The sequence below is a fragment of the Nicotiana attenuata genome, chromosome 6, assembly GCF_001879085.1.
Source record: "Nicotiana attenuata strain UT chromosome 6, NIATTr2, whole genome shotgun sequence".
NCBI classification, from domain to species: domain Eukaryota; kingdom Viridiplantae; phylum Streptophyta; class Magnoliopsida; order Solanales; family Solanaceae; genus Nicotiana; species Nicotiana attenuata.
In genome coordinates this window covers 35,120,117-35,132,906 of record NC_031994.1, presented here as the reverse complement: position 1 = coordinate 35,132,906, position 12,790 = coordinate 35,120,117, and positions in this window count along the sequence as shown.

Sequence of the window (12,790 nt, the reverse complement as noted above, 5' to 3'; positions counted from 1 at the left end):
CACCATTTTTGACCTTTGATTCCTTGATTATTCAGTCTAAATCCATGTTTTTACACCATAAAATCGTATTCTAAGTCCAAGAATCCATACCTGATTAAAGCCCTCGAAACCCTCTTCAAAATCGCCTCAAAGCTCTCAAGGTTCGGAGTCCAAAAATGTTGTTCTTTCAAAAAAATTCGTGAAGAAGATAAATCTCACATAACTGCCAGCCATTCCGCTTCTGTGGATATATTACCGCTTCTGCGACTTCCGCATATGCGGTCCACGTCCGCTTCTGCGGACTTTTCACTTAAGGCACCCACCGCTTCTGCGGTTCCTAATTCGCTTCAGCGGGACTGCCTATGCGGTCAAATCTTTCGCTCCTGCGGACTCAGACAAGGTCCCATAATTCCATTTCTGCGAGGCCCAGCTCGCTTCTGCGAGACCGCACCTGCGGTCCAATAGCCGCAGGTGCGAAAACACCAGATACCAGCAATATGAAACATGCAACAACTCCAAAAACTCTCCGTTTAACCATCCGAACTCACCCCGAGGCCCCCTGGACCTCAACCAAAAGCACCAATACATCCTAAAACCTCATTCAAACTTGTTCCAATCATCAAAACACATCAAACAACGCCAAAACCACTAAATCACATCGGATTCAAGCCTAAGTTCTTCAAAAACTTCCGAAACACGCATTTGATCAAAAACCCGACCGAAACACCTCCGAATGACCTGAAATTTTGCACACACATCACAAATCACATATCGAAGCTACAACAACTCTCGGAATTCCATTCCGACCCTCGGATAAAAATCTCACCTATCAACCGGAATTCGCCAAAATACAAACTTCGCCAATTCAAGCCTAATTCTACACCGGACCTCCAAAATCAAATCCGATCGCACTCCTAAGTCACAAATCATCCCCCGAAGCTAACCGAATCACCGGAAATCACATCCGAGCCCTCTAACTCAATAGTCAACATTCGGTTGACTTTTTCCAATTAAGCTTTCCTTAAAGAGACTAAGTGTCTCATTTCTTATCAAAACCAATCCAAATCAACTCTAACACACCACATACCGATAACGAAACATGAAGAAGCATGAAATGGGGGAAACGGAGCAATAACACATGAGACGACGGGTCGGGTCGTCACAATACTGATTTTAAGGAGGAGGTTTGCTGGTTTTATCAACAAAGATCTGCAGACTTATGACTGATTCTAGATTCAAAACAGCAAACTGATTCAGTTAATTTGCTCCTATATGCATGATCTCTAAGCGTCATTGGTTTTAAAAAATAGTTGTATAAATGCAAGAGTCCTATAGACCTGATATCTAGAATGAATTGGTTATTATTAAGCCTAAGATTGTTTGCCTAATGGTGTGTACATGCAGAAAAACTTAAGGCATGATTTTATATGCAGAACCTATTGGCATGATTTCTAAAATGCGGAAATGCAGAAGTGCAGAAGCGTAGAAAAACTTATAGGCATGTTTTCTAAATGCAGAAGTGCAGAAATTGTGAATGACCTATAGGCAGGTTTTCTACATGCAGAAATGCAGAAATTATGAAAGATCCTATAGGCATGCTTTCTAAGCGCAGAAGATGCAGAATTATAAAAGATCCTATAGGCATGCTTTCTAAGCGCAAAAATGCAGAATTATAAAAGACCCTATAGGCATGTTTTCTACCCTTTGCATACATTCATTCCCGCCCCTTTCCACTATCTATCCCTAATAGTTATTACAAAGTTATTACAGACCGAATGGATCCAAAAGAAAGTTAAAAAAAAATTACATCAGCGGTTACAGCTACATCTAATCAGCCTAATTCAGACTCAAAGTCCAACAATAGGAGATAAACCAACTTCCAGGATCAGACTTTCAAAAGACTTTCTCATATTTGGAGTGTGCCAAAGTTCCAAGAGTCTCAAAGGGACTCCGAGCAGTGCTTACACCCCAAAACATTTCAGAATCAAGAGCATAGTGCGGTGTAGAAAGGCCAGCTCTCAGATGTCCAAGTTCAGAGGGAACTTAGGGTCCCAAAGCAAGGCTCATAAGAGAGGGGCAGAACTTAGAATCTAAGAGTAAGTGTAAGTGCATAGGGGGAAGGGAATCAGGGAGAGACAAGGCAGGCTGGTGGTCATGCCCAGCAATTGGGATGCTGGCACACCCCTGACCAGCCTGCTAGCCAAACATTGAGAGTTAGGATCCATTGTGGATCAAGTCATGGCCTGGGCAGTAATTAGGGTACTGTCAGGCCAAGACCTTAACTCAGCACATAGAAGGGAATAGGGATAGGGATCCATGACAGAAACAAAAGCAAAGAAAAGAGATATGAAGCACCAATTACAGCATGTAAGCAATAAAGTAAACAAGAAGCCTGAAGCTGTAAAGTAAACACATAGGGGGTGAAGCAGAATATTTAAACAAAGGACATACCAGTTTCAAAGAAAATAAGTAAGCAAAAGTAGCCTTGAAAAAGCCGAATTGCAAACAGCAGTTCCAAAGATCTCAAGTAAAGCAGGATTAGAAAAAAAACAGTATTGCTCGAAAAGTGAGTTCAGTGTGTGAGTGGTGTATTTTCGTGTGTTTCTGATTATGAGAGAATTCCCTTTTGATAGAAAGAGGGAGGACTAGGTCCTTATATAGTTTTTTGAAAACAAGTAAGGCAGGCAAAGAGTGCACAAACATAGAAACCAATCAATTAGTATCAATTAAGACAAACTAGACTCCTTTAATTAGGGGGTCTAGGTCAAAACGGCTAATTGAGATGAAATAAGGAGAAAAAACCAGTTTACTAAGGCTCGATTAAGGTAAAGAAACCATGTAGTGCACAAATTAGTATTTTAAGGAAAACATCGCAAGCCTAGGATTTTTACACCAAAGGATCAAAAATAAACAGCCAGTAGGGTAAAAAAAAAAAAGAAAAAGGTGTTCAATCGAAAGAAATCAGTGGTGAATCACTAGCATGATTAAAGGGATTTCAAAATCAATCCTTGGTGAAATCTTTTGGAAGGGAAGTTTTTCTCATATAAAAAGCATACAGTTCAAACAAAAGAAGAGTCTAACAATGAAAGTTTCAGAACCATAGGCAAGTAGGATTTGAGTTCGATTACAGGCTCACCGTGAGTCTGGAAACCTAGGGTTCCAAAGTGAAACCCTAGCGCCATCTACCCAAAGAGAAACCCCCAAATATTAAGGTTTCAAATAGAATCAGAGGTGAGAAATCATTGAGGGAGGAAAACATACGCGATAGCAAAGACATTGATTCAAAGGCATGCTTGAGAAAATCTTGGAATTCAAAACAGATCTCAGAAGTTTAAACAAAGCAGGTAAGAGCAATACTTAGCAGGAATACCAACAAAACTCAGTAAAGTGAAACAAAATCAAAGAGCACGAACACATAGCAACGAGTGAAGGACAAACAACCTAGTTAACATGTGAACAAAGAACAACAAAAAGATCTTGCAAAATCGAAATAAGAAAACAAACTTGAGCATAATAAGAAATAAACAAGCGATTATAAACACACATAAGAGAGAGCAAAAGAGTCAGAAAACATTTTAAAGAAACTTTTTCCAGAAACCCTAAAAATTGGATTTGAACGGTTTTGAGAAAGAAAATTTGGGGAAAACCCTTAAAACGTCAAGTAAGGACCAAGCATGTCACAGATCTAAAAGAAATGAACGAGTATAGAACCTTAGAAGGCTTAAAAATGGCAGAGAAGACCCTAGAATGAGAAGGTCTTGAGGAAAGTCGTATCCTGAGTCGGAGAGACTCATATTGCTTTGAACATGCCGAAAAATGGCCGAAGAGGCCATGGATCTTGTAGATCTGAGGCATATCTAAAGGAGACCATGGAAGTCAGGCCTCCAATCTTCGAATAGCTTAAGTTAGTGGTGAGGGAGAGCGAGCATAGGCCACCCATGGCCAGTATCGCCATGGATTCCGGTGGGAATGAGACGGGGATCGGTGGAATAGGGTTAGGGTTTCGGAGAGGGCTAGAGAGGATTTGGGAGACGAGGGCGAATGTCTTTGAGTAAATGAATTAGGGTTAGGGGGTTAGGAGATTAAAAAAGGAAAGAATGAATTATGGCCGTTGATCAAAATGATCAACGGCCAGGATTTAAAGAAAACCGGACGGGTTTATAAATTGGGTCAAGGGGTCGGGTTAAAAAATGAAATTGGGTCGTTTAATTTAGGTGGAATAGGGGTCAATTGAGGCTACAATTGCAATTGGAAATGGCTATGTATTAAATAACCAATTTCTCCCCTTTTAATTTTTTATAAAATAATTAAACTGATTTAAAAAAAAAAAAATTTAAAACACTGAACTAATTAATAATATATAAAAAATAATCTAAAATACTGGAAATAATTTTATAATCGTAAAATGCTTATTAATCGTAAAATAGGCCATAATTGCAATTTTATGCCATTTATCTTAAAAAACTATCAAATAAATTTATAAAAAATATGCAAGAAAATCACCTTAATTATACTTTGGTGTAAATATGAGAGTATAAATAAATTATTCCCAAAATGATAATCCTGGGAGCAATTATTGGATTTTGCATCGTTAAAATAGACACTAAATTAATTTTAAAAATCTTAGAATTTGGGAAAAGTAGCAAAACTCGTGAGCATGCTTATATATGCATACACATGCTATTTTGAAAGTGTTTTTGAGAATGAAAATACATAGGAAAAAATTGAGTATCAACAGCTGCCCCTCTTTACCCGAGAAGGATGAAAGAGTTGTCGGGTAAAGATATGATGGCCAATTTTTGACCGAAAGAAACGATTTGGAAAGTTTTGACTAAGCTCCGATTCCTGAGCTGCCTAAATATCCCTGGTCTTAAAGGAATCAGGCCATATGTAGTTCAGGGTCCATTGGCGGAATATGCCGATGGAGGTTTTTGAAAAGAACGGACGCGATGTTTAGATTGAGAAAGGTGGTTGAAGCCTGATAGACTGCAAGGACTGGAGCGGGATCGCTCCTGCTGAGATGGTTGTTGATAGCCGGGGTAACTGCAAATGAATAATACCAACATGTATTGTGCATAAATTTAAACGTAATGCAAGTTCCCATTGGACCATGAATGCTGTCTTCGGACGATTAGGATGACGTCCTTGGACCATGACGTCCTGGGCCATGAAGCGTATAATAAAGGATTCGTAGGCTATGAAATAATGTTCTCGGGCCATGAGGATGATGCCTCCAAACCATGCTTTGAATAATGATATGCGAAAGATAAAAGTGGGGTCCTCAGGCCATGGCATGGCGTTCTCGGGCTATGAAAATGGTGCCTCCGAACAATGACGCCCTTGGACAATTTGGCGATGTTTCAGCCCATGAAAATGCAGAAGGTGGCGATCTTTCAGCCGATGCAAGATTTAAATAAAGGTGGCGATATTTCAGCCAGTGCAAGAGAGAAAAGTGGCGATATTTCAGCCGATGCAGAATTTAAATAAAGGTGGCGATCTTGCAGCCAATGCGAGAGAGAAAAGTGGCGATATTTCAGCCGATGCAGAATTTAAATACTAATATAAGAATAACTACAATTTATCTACAGTTACAGGGCAAACAGGAAACACATCATCCACAATTATGTCTAAATATATCTACATTTTAGACTACAATTAATCTTGAAATGTTCTACATAAACTACAAACTAACTACAATTGCACTACAAACAGTAAATCTAGGCGAGGGCTTCAACAGATCATATCCATTACATTAAATCTACAATTACACTACAATTACACTACAATTACACTGCAATTACACTACAAATACACGAGAAACAGTAAATCCAGAAGAGGGAATGTTGTTTGGTACCCAAAAAAAAACTACTAAAGTGTATCTGTTGTCATTGTTTTGCTANGTGGCAATATTTCAGCCAGCGGAATGTAAATAAAGTGGCGATATTTCAGCCAGCGGATGTAAATAAAAGTGGCGATATTTCAGCCGATGCAGGATTTAAAGGCGATATTTCAGCCATGCAAGATGTAGATGAAGGTGGCGATCTTTCAGCCGATGCAGATGTAGACAGGGCTTAGTCTCGGAAGGCAGAATGGTAGCCTTATGCAATGCAAGAATGCAGATGGAGACAATGCTTAGTCTCGGAAGGGAGAATAGTAGCCTTATGCAATGCAAGAATGCAGATGGAGACAGTGCTTAGTCTCGAAAGGCAGAATAGTAGCCTTATGCAATGCGAGAATGCAGATGGAGACAGTGCTTAGTCTCGGAAGGCAGAATAGTACCCTTATGCAATGCGAGAATGCAGATGGAGACAGTGCTTAGTCTCTGAAGGCNGTATTTTAAGGAAAACATCGCAAGCCTAGGATTTTTACACAAAAAGATCAAAAATAAACAGCCAGTAGGGTAAAGAGAGAAAAAAAAGGGGGGGGGGGGGTTCAATCGAAAGAAATGAGTGGTGAATCACTAGCATGATTAAAGGGATTTCAAAATCAATCCTTGGTGAAATCTTTTGGAAGGGAAATTTTTCTTATATAAAAAGCATACAGTTCAAACAAAAGAAGAGTCTAACAATGAAAGTTTCAGAACCACAGGCAAGTAGGATTTGAGTTCGATTACAGGCTCACCGTAAGTCTGGAAACCTAGGGTTCCAAAGTGAAACCTTAGTGCCATCTACCCAAAGAGAAACCCCCAAATTTTAGGGTTTCAAATAGAATCAGAGGTGAGAAATCATTGAGAGAGGCAAACATACGCGATAGCGAACACATTGATTCAAAGGCATGCTTGAGAAAATCTTGGAATTCAAAACAGATCTCAGAAGTTTAAACAAAGTAGGTAAGGGCAATACTTAGCAGGAATACCAACAAAACTCAGTAAAGTGAAACAAAATCAAAGAGCACGAACACATAGCAAAGAGTAAAGGACAAACAACCTAGTTAACATGTGAACAAGGAACAACAAAAAGATCTTGCAAAATCGAAATAAGAAAACAAACTTGAGCATAATAAGAAATAAACAAGCGATTATAAACACACATAAGAGAGAGCAAAAGAGTCAGAAAACATTTTAAAGAAACTTTTTTCCAGAAACCATAAAAATTGGATTTGAACGGTTTTGAGAAAGAAAATTTGGGGAAAACCCTTAAAACGTCAAGTAAGGACCAAGCCTGTCACAGATCTAAAAGAAATGAACGAGTATAGAACCTTAGAAGGCTTAAAAATGGCAGAGAACACCCTAAAATGAGAAGGTCTTGAGGAAAGTCGTATCCTGAGTCGGAGAGACTCATATTGCATTGAACATGCCGAAAAATGGTCGGAGAGGCCATGGATCTTGTAGATCTGAGGCAGATCTAAAGGAGACCATGGAAGCCAGGCCTCCAATCTTCGAATAGCTTAAGTTAGTGGTGAGGGAGAGCGAGCACAGGCCACCCATGGCCAGTATTGCCATGGATTTCGATGGGAATGAGGCGGGGATCGGTGGAATAGGGTTAGGGTTTCAGAGAGGGCTAGAGAGGATTTGGGAGACGAGGGCAGATAAAAGAATTAGGGTTAGGGGGTTAGGAGATTAAAAAAGGAAAGAATGAATTATGGCCGTTGATCAAAATGATCAACGATCAGGATTTAAAGAAAACCGGACGGGTTTATAAATTGGGTCAAGGGGTCGGGTTAAAAAATGAAATTGGGTCATTTAATATAGGTGGAATAGGGGTCAATTGAGGCTACAATTGCAATTGGAAATGGCTATGTGTTAAATAACCAATTTCTCCCCTTTTAATTTTTTATAAAATAATTAAACTGATTTTAAAAAAAATAAATTAAAACACTGAACTAATTAATAATATATAAAAATTAATCTAAAAATACTGGGAATAATTTTATAACCATAAAATGCTTATTAATCGTAAAATAGGCTATAATTGCAATTTTATGCCATTTAGCTTAAAAAACTATCAAATAAATTTAAAAAATATGCAAGAAAATCACCTTAATTATACTTTGGTGTAAATATGAGAATATAAATAAATTATTCCCAAAATGATAATCTCGGGAGCAATTATTGCAAAAATAGACACCAAATTAATTTTAAAAATCTTAGAATTTGGGAAAAGTACCACAACTCGTGAGCATGCTTATATATGCATACACATGCTATTTTGAAAGTATTTTTGAGTATGAAAATACATAGGGAAAAATTGGGTATCAATTCCTCCAGACTAGCCCATCATTAGCACACTGAAATCACATCTCGCACCTCATCCATAGAATCACGAGCTATCAATGCACATCTGATACCGAGCGCTCACATGCGCATACGAAGGCGTGGAAGGAGTTCAAAGAGTTATGCTTCAAGATGAATCAATGTCGTACGATAAGGAAGGAAAGATGGGAAGTATATTCGAAATGTCCTGTAGCCTCTCGAAGATAGGTATGGACGTCATCATACCAATCTGCAAGACTCTACTATACACTTGCTCATAACTTGTAGAACCTATGAACCTAGAGCTTTGATACCAATCTGTCACAACCCTAAATCCAGCTAGTCGTGATGGCACGTAAACTAACCCGCTAGGTATGCCAATTACCCTCTATCCAATTTCAATAGAATTTAATGAAACAATAAAGGAATGAAAATCTCCTAGTATTATATATTTCCCAAGGACTGGTAGTACAAATCATGAGCTTCCAAGAATAGAATTTACAAAACTGGTATGAAATATATACTTCATATGTTCGAATAGTACATAAATAGAGTTTTATGAATCTAAGGCTACCATGAACAAGAGGCAGCTACAATCGGAACACAAGTACGTCTTCAAGTCCAGCTCCCGTCGAACACAACAACGTCATCAGTCAACATCTGCACGCAAGGTGCATAAGTGTAGTATGAGTATAATCGACCACATGTACTCAATAAGTAACAAACCAAACCTTAGGTTGAAAGTAGTGACGAGCTGGAACAAAGGTTGGGTCCAACACCAATTGCCAACAACAGTTCATAACAACGTAAAGCAAACAGATAAAGAAGTAACTCAGAGATAAAATGTTCAGCTTTTTCATGGTTTTCCAAAAATAGTTCCGCTTTTCAAGTGTATCAGTGAAAACCCAACTCCTTTACTGAAATCATCGAAAATACAAGTTTGAAAACTGTGAGAATTCCCGAAAATCCTTTCAACAATAAATATGATGTTTCATATTCTCTCCAGATAGCAAGTGTAAAATGCCTCTCGATGCACGTATGTCAATATATGTGTGAATTCATGAACGACGTGATACCGTACAACATGAGGAAAATGCATCTCTATGCCTGTATGTCATGTGCATGTCAAATGAGATGCGACTAAGTGATAAAACCATATGCATACTCTAAGAGTATCAATTCACCAAGTCCTCACAGTAACTCAGTCCTCACAACCACTCAGTCCTCACAGCCACTCAGTCTTCACAATCTCTCCATCTTCCCAATCACTCGGCACTCGGTAGGTACCTGTGCTCACTAGGGTGAACCCAAGCACTATAACAAGCCAATCATGGCTTAAATCAGTAAAACATGCTGCGGCGTGCAGCCCGATCCCATAAACATCCTCACCATCAGGCCCTGGGCCTCACTTAGTCATCAATCTCTCCAGTCCCTCGGGCTCTCAATGTCATGAAATATCACCCCAAAAAAATGATGTGATGTATACATAAATAGTAACAGAAATTGAGATATGATATGCATATGAATGCGTATGACTTAGTATGTAATGCAATGAAATCAGATAGCTCAACAACAAAAATCATCTCAGTGGGTCCCAACAGGATGAGCATGTACCCTAGACATGGATTCTAGCATGGATCACATCTCAATAGCTCAAGTACATAGAAATTTCATGGTTACAGGTAAGATCAGGTAACTACACAGTATCACAGAAATAACGGAGTCACAATTCACAAAGTGCACGCCCACACGCCCGTCACCTAGCATGTGTGTCACCTCAACATCAATCACATAGCACGTAATTTGGGGTTTCGTACCCTCAGCACTAAGTTTAGATGTGTTACTTACCTCGAACAAGCCAATTCCAATACCGGGAAAGCCAAACAATTCGCCAAAAATGCCATCTCGTACGTATCGACTTCAGAACGGCTTGAAACTAGCCAAAGCAACTCGAATACATCAAATACAGCCCAAGGAAACAATTCCAAATGATAAAGGTCGAGTCCTTAATAAAAACCCAAAACCGACCAAAAGTCACACCCGGTCCCGCAACTCGGAGCCCGACAAAACTCACAAAATCTCACAACCCATTTAATTACGAGTCCAACCATACTAGTTTCACTCAAATCCAACTCCAAATCAGTGTTCAAAACTCAAAAATTTGCTTTATGAAGCTTTAGGATAAAACCCTCAATTTCCTCTTTAAAATTCAGAATTCGATTACCTAAAACAAAGATAGATTTAGGAAATATAACCAAAACCGAGTAGAGAACACTTACCCCAATTCATATGGTGAAATTGCTTCAAGAATTGCCTCAATCCGAGCTCCAAAGCTCCAAAAATGTAAAAATGGCTGGAACACTCGAAATAGAGTACTTTATAATCTGCCCAGGCACTCCTCTTATGCGAACGCGGGAAGTCCATCGCGTTCGCGATGAAAAAAATGCACTGCCACCAAAAGACTCTATGCGAATGTGGACATGTCTCCGCTAACACGAAGAACAAACACAGCAGCCACCAAAATACCCGACGCGACCATAGTAATTGCCTCGTGAACGCGGTACACAAGGCTCCCAAAGCTATGCGATCGCGAGACAACATTGCGAACGCGAAGAGGAATAACCTCTACCCAGCTCAACACAAAATTCGCTACACGAACGCGTGGATGCTAGCACGAATACGATGCACAATCGGCAGCAAGCTATGCGAACGCGCCCGAGGACTTGCGAACTTGAAGAACAACTTCTTCCTAGCCAGAAACTAACACTATGCGATCGGGGATCATGATCGCGATCGCAATCCCTACTCCATGATCGCAATTAACGAAACCAGAAGCCTAGAATTCTACAGAACCAGCAATGCTAAATGAAGGAACAATAGTCTGAAATCAATCTGAAACACGCCCGAGCCCCTCGAGACCCCAACCGAACATACCAACAAGTCTCGAAACACGACACGGATCTACTTGAGGCTTCAAATCACACATAACAACATCGAAACAATGAATTGCACCTCAATTCAAGCTTGATGAACTTTGAACTTTTCAACTTCCATGACTCGTCCCAAAACATAGCAAACAAACCCGAAATGAACCTAAATTTCGCACACAAGTCCCAAATGACATAAGGAAGCTATTCCAATTCCCGTAACCACAATCCGAATCCGATATCGAAAAGTCCACTCTCGGTCAAACTTTCCAAAATCCAATTTTTGCCATTTAAAGCAAAATTCAACTACGCACCTCCAAATCACAATCTGGACATGCTCGTAAGTCCAAGATTACCTAACGGAGCTAACTAAACTATCAAAACTCCAATCTGAGGTCAATACCAAAAAGACAAACTTGGTCAACTCTTCCAACTTAAAGCTTAAAATAATGAAATTCATTCTTCCAAATCAATTCACAATAACCTAAAAACCAAACCGACGATTCACATAAGTCATAATATATCATACGGAGCTACTCATGCCCGTAAATTTCCGAACGAAGTTCAATTGCTCAAAACGACCGATCGGGTCACTTTGCTTTTTGTATGTTGTATGTTCCTGTTTTTCTCTTTCTTTTAGTTTTAATTATCTTCTTTTTTTTCCCCTTTACAATTTGTTTTGTTTTGTCAAATGTTTTGGGATATAAACTTTCTTTTCTTCCCAACAAGTTTAATGAAGTTTCGTTTTGCTTAAAGACCTTTATTTTTTAAAATTTTAGAAGAGAGTGAGTGAATTGCTAGGGAGTGATTACATCAATCTAGATTTGATTGGCCTATAATGTGTATTGTTTCATTGCCCGCTTTGACCCCCTAGGAGACATCATTGAGCTGACTGAGATTTTCAACCCCGCTTCCCTACTTCAGGCCTTCCTTTCTTCGTACTGGTTTTTGCCCTTCCATAGGACTTGCTGCTTGTTGTTAGCTATTGGTAGAAATTCAAGTCATTAAACCTTGTCTCTTTGCCCCTCTCCCTTCCCAAATTGCCTGCTTGCAGCAGCGTCCAGCATTGTACTAAGATTTATTTTTGTATTCGTACAGTTTGAAACTTTTAAGGTTTTACCACCAGTTGTCTATATTGTTACAAAAACAAAAAAACAAAAAAAAAAGACAGAATAAAGTCTTTTATTTTATTTTATTTTCTTAGGTAGTGTAATAATTCTCCCTTGGTTTTTCTTTGTGTCGCGGTTCTTTTCCAGTGGCTTTTAATTGAATCGGGTATAGTTAGCTTTTTCATTTTATAGGAATAAAGAATCTTGAGTCATAGTGCTAATTTGAAGCAATTTTCCTTGACTGCGTATTCCTTGAGAGTGAAGAGTGCCTTAGTTGTGACGCCTAGGCTCAATTCTTGACTCGTGTATAAGTACTTTATTTTGTTTGATCTTGACCTTGCTTAGCTGCTTTGACTAGAGAGTCGGGATAGATCCGATGCTAAGTGAGTTATGTGCCAATGTGTGAGTGAGGTTTTGTGATATCCTGTGCATGTCAGTTGATGGCTAGAACTTGCCCTGTGTGTTTGCAAAGAATAATGGCAGTCTTGTTCAGTCTAGGAAGTGATGGAGACGTTTCTTTGTTGAGACAGATATATGCTTGTGACCCGCTTAATTTATGTGTATCCTAGTTAGCCCTATTAGCC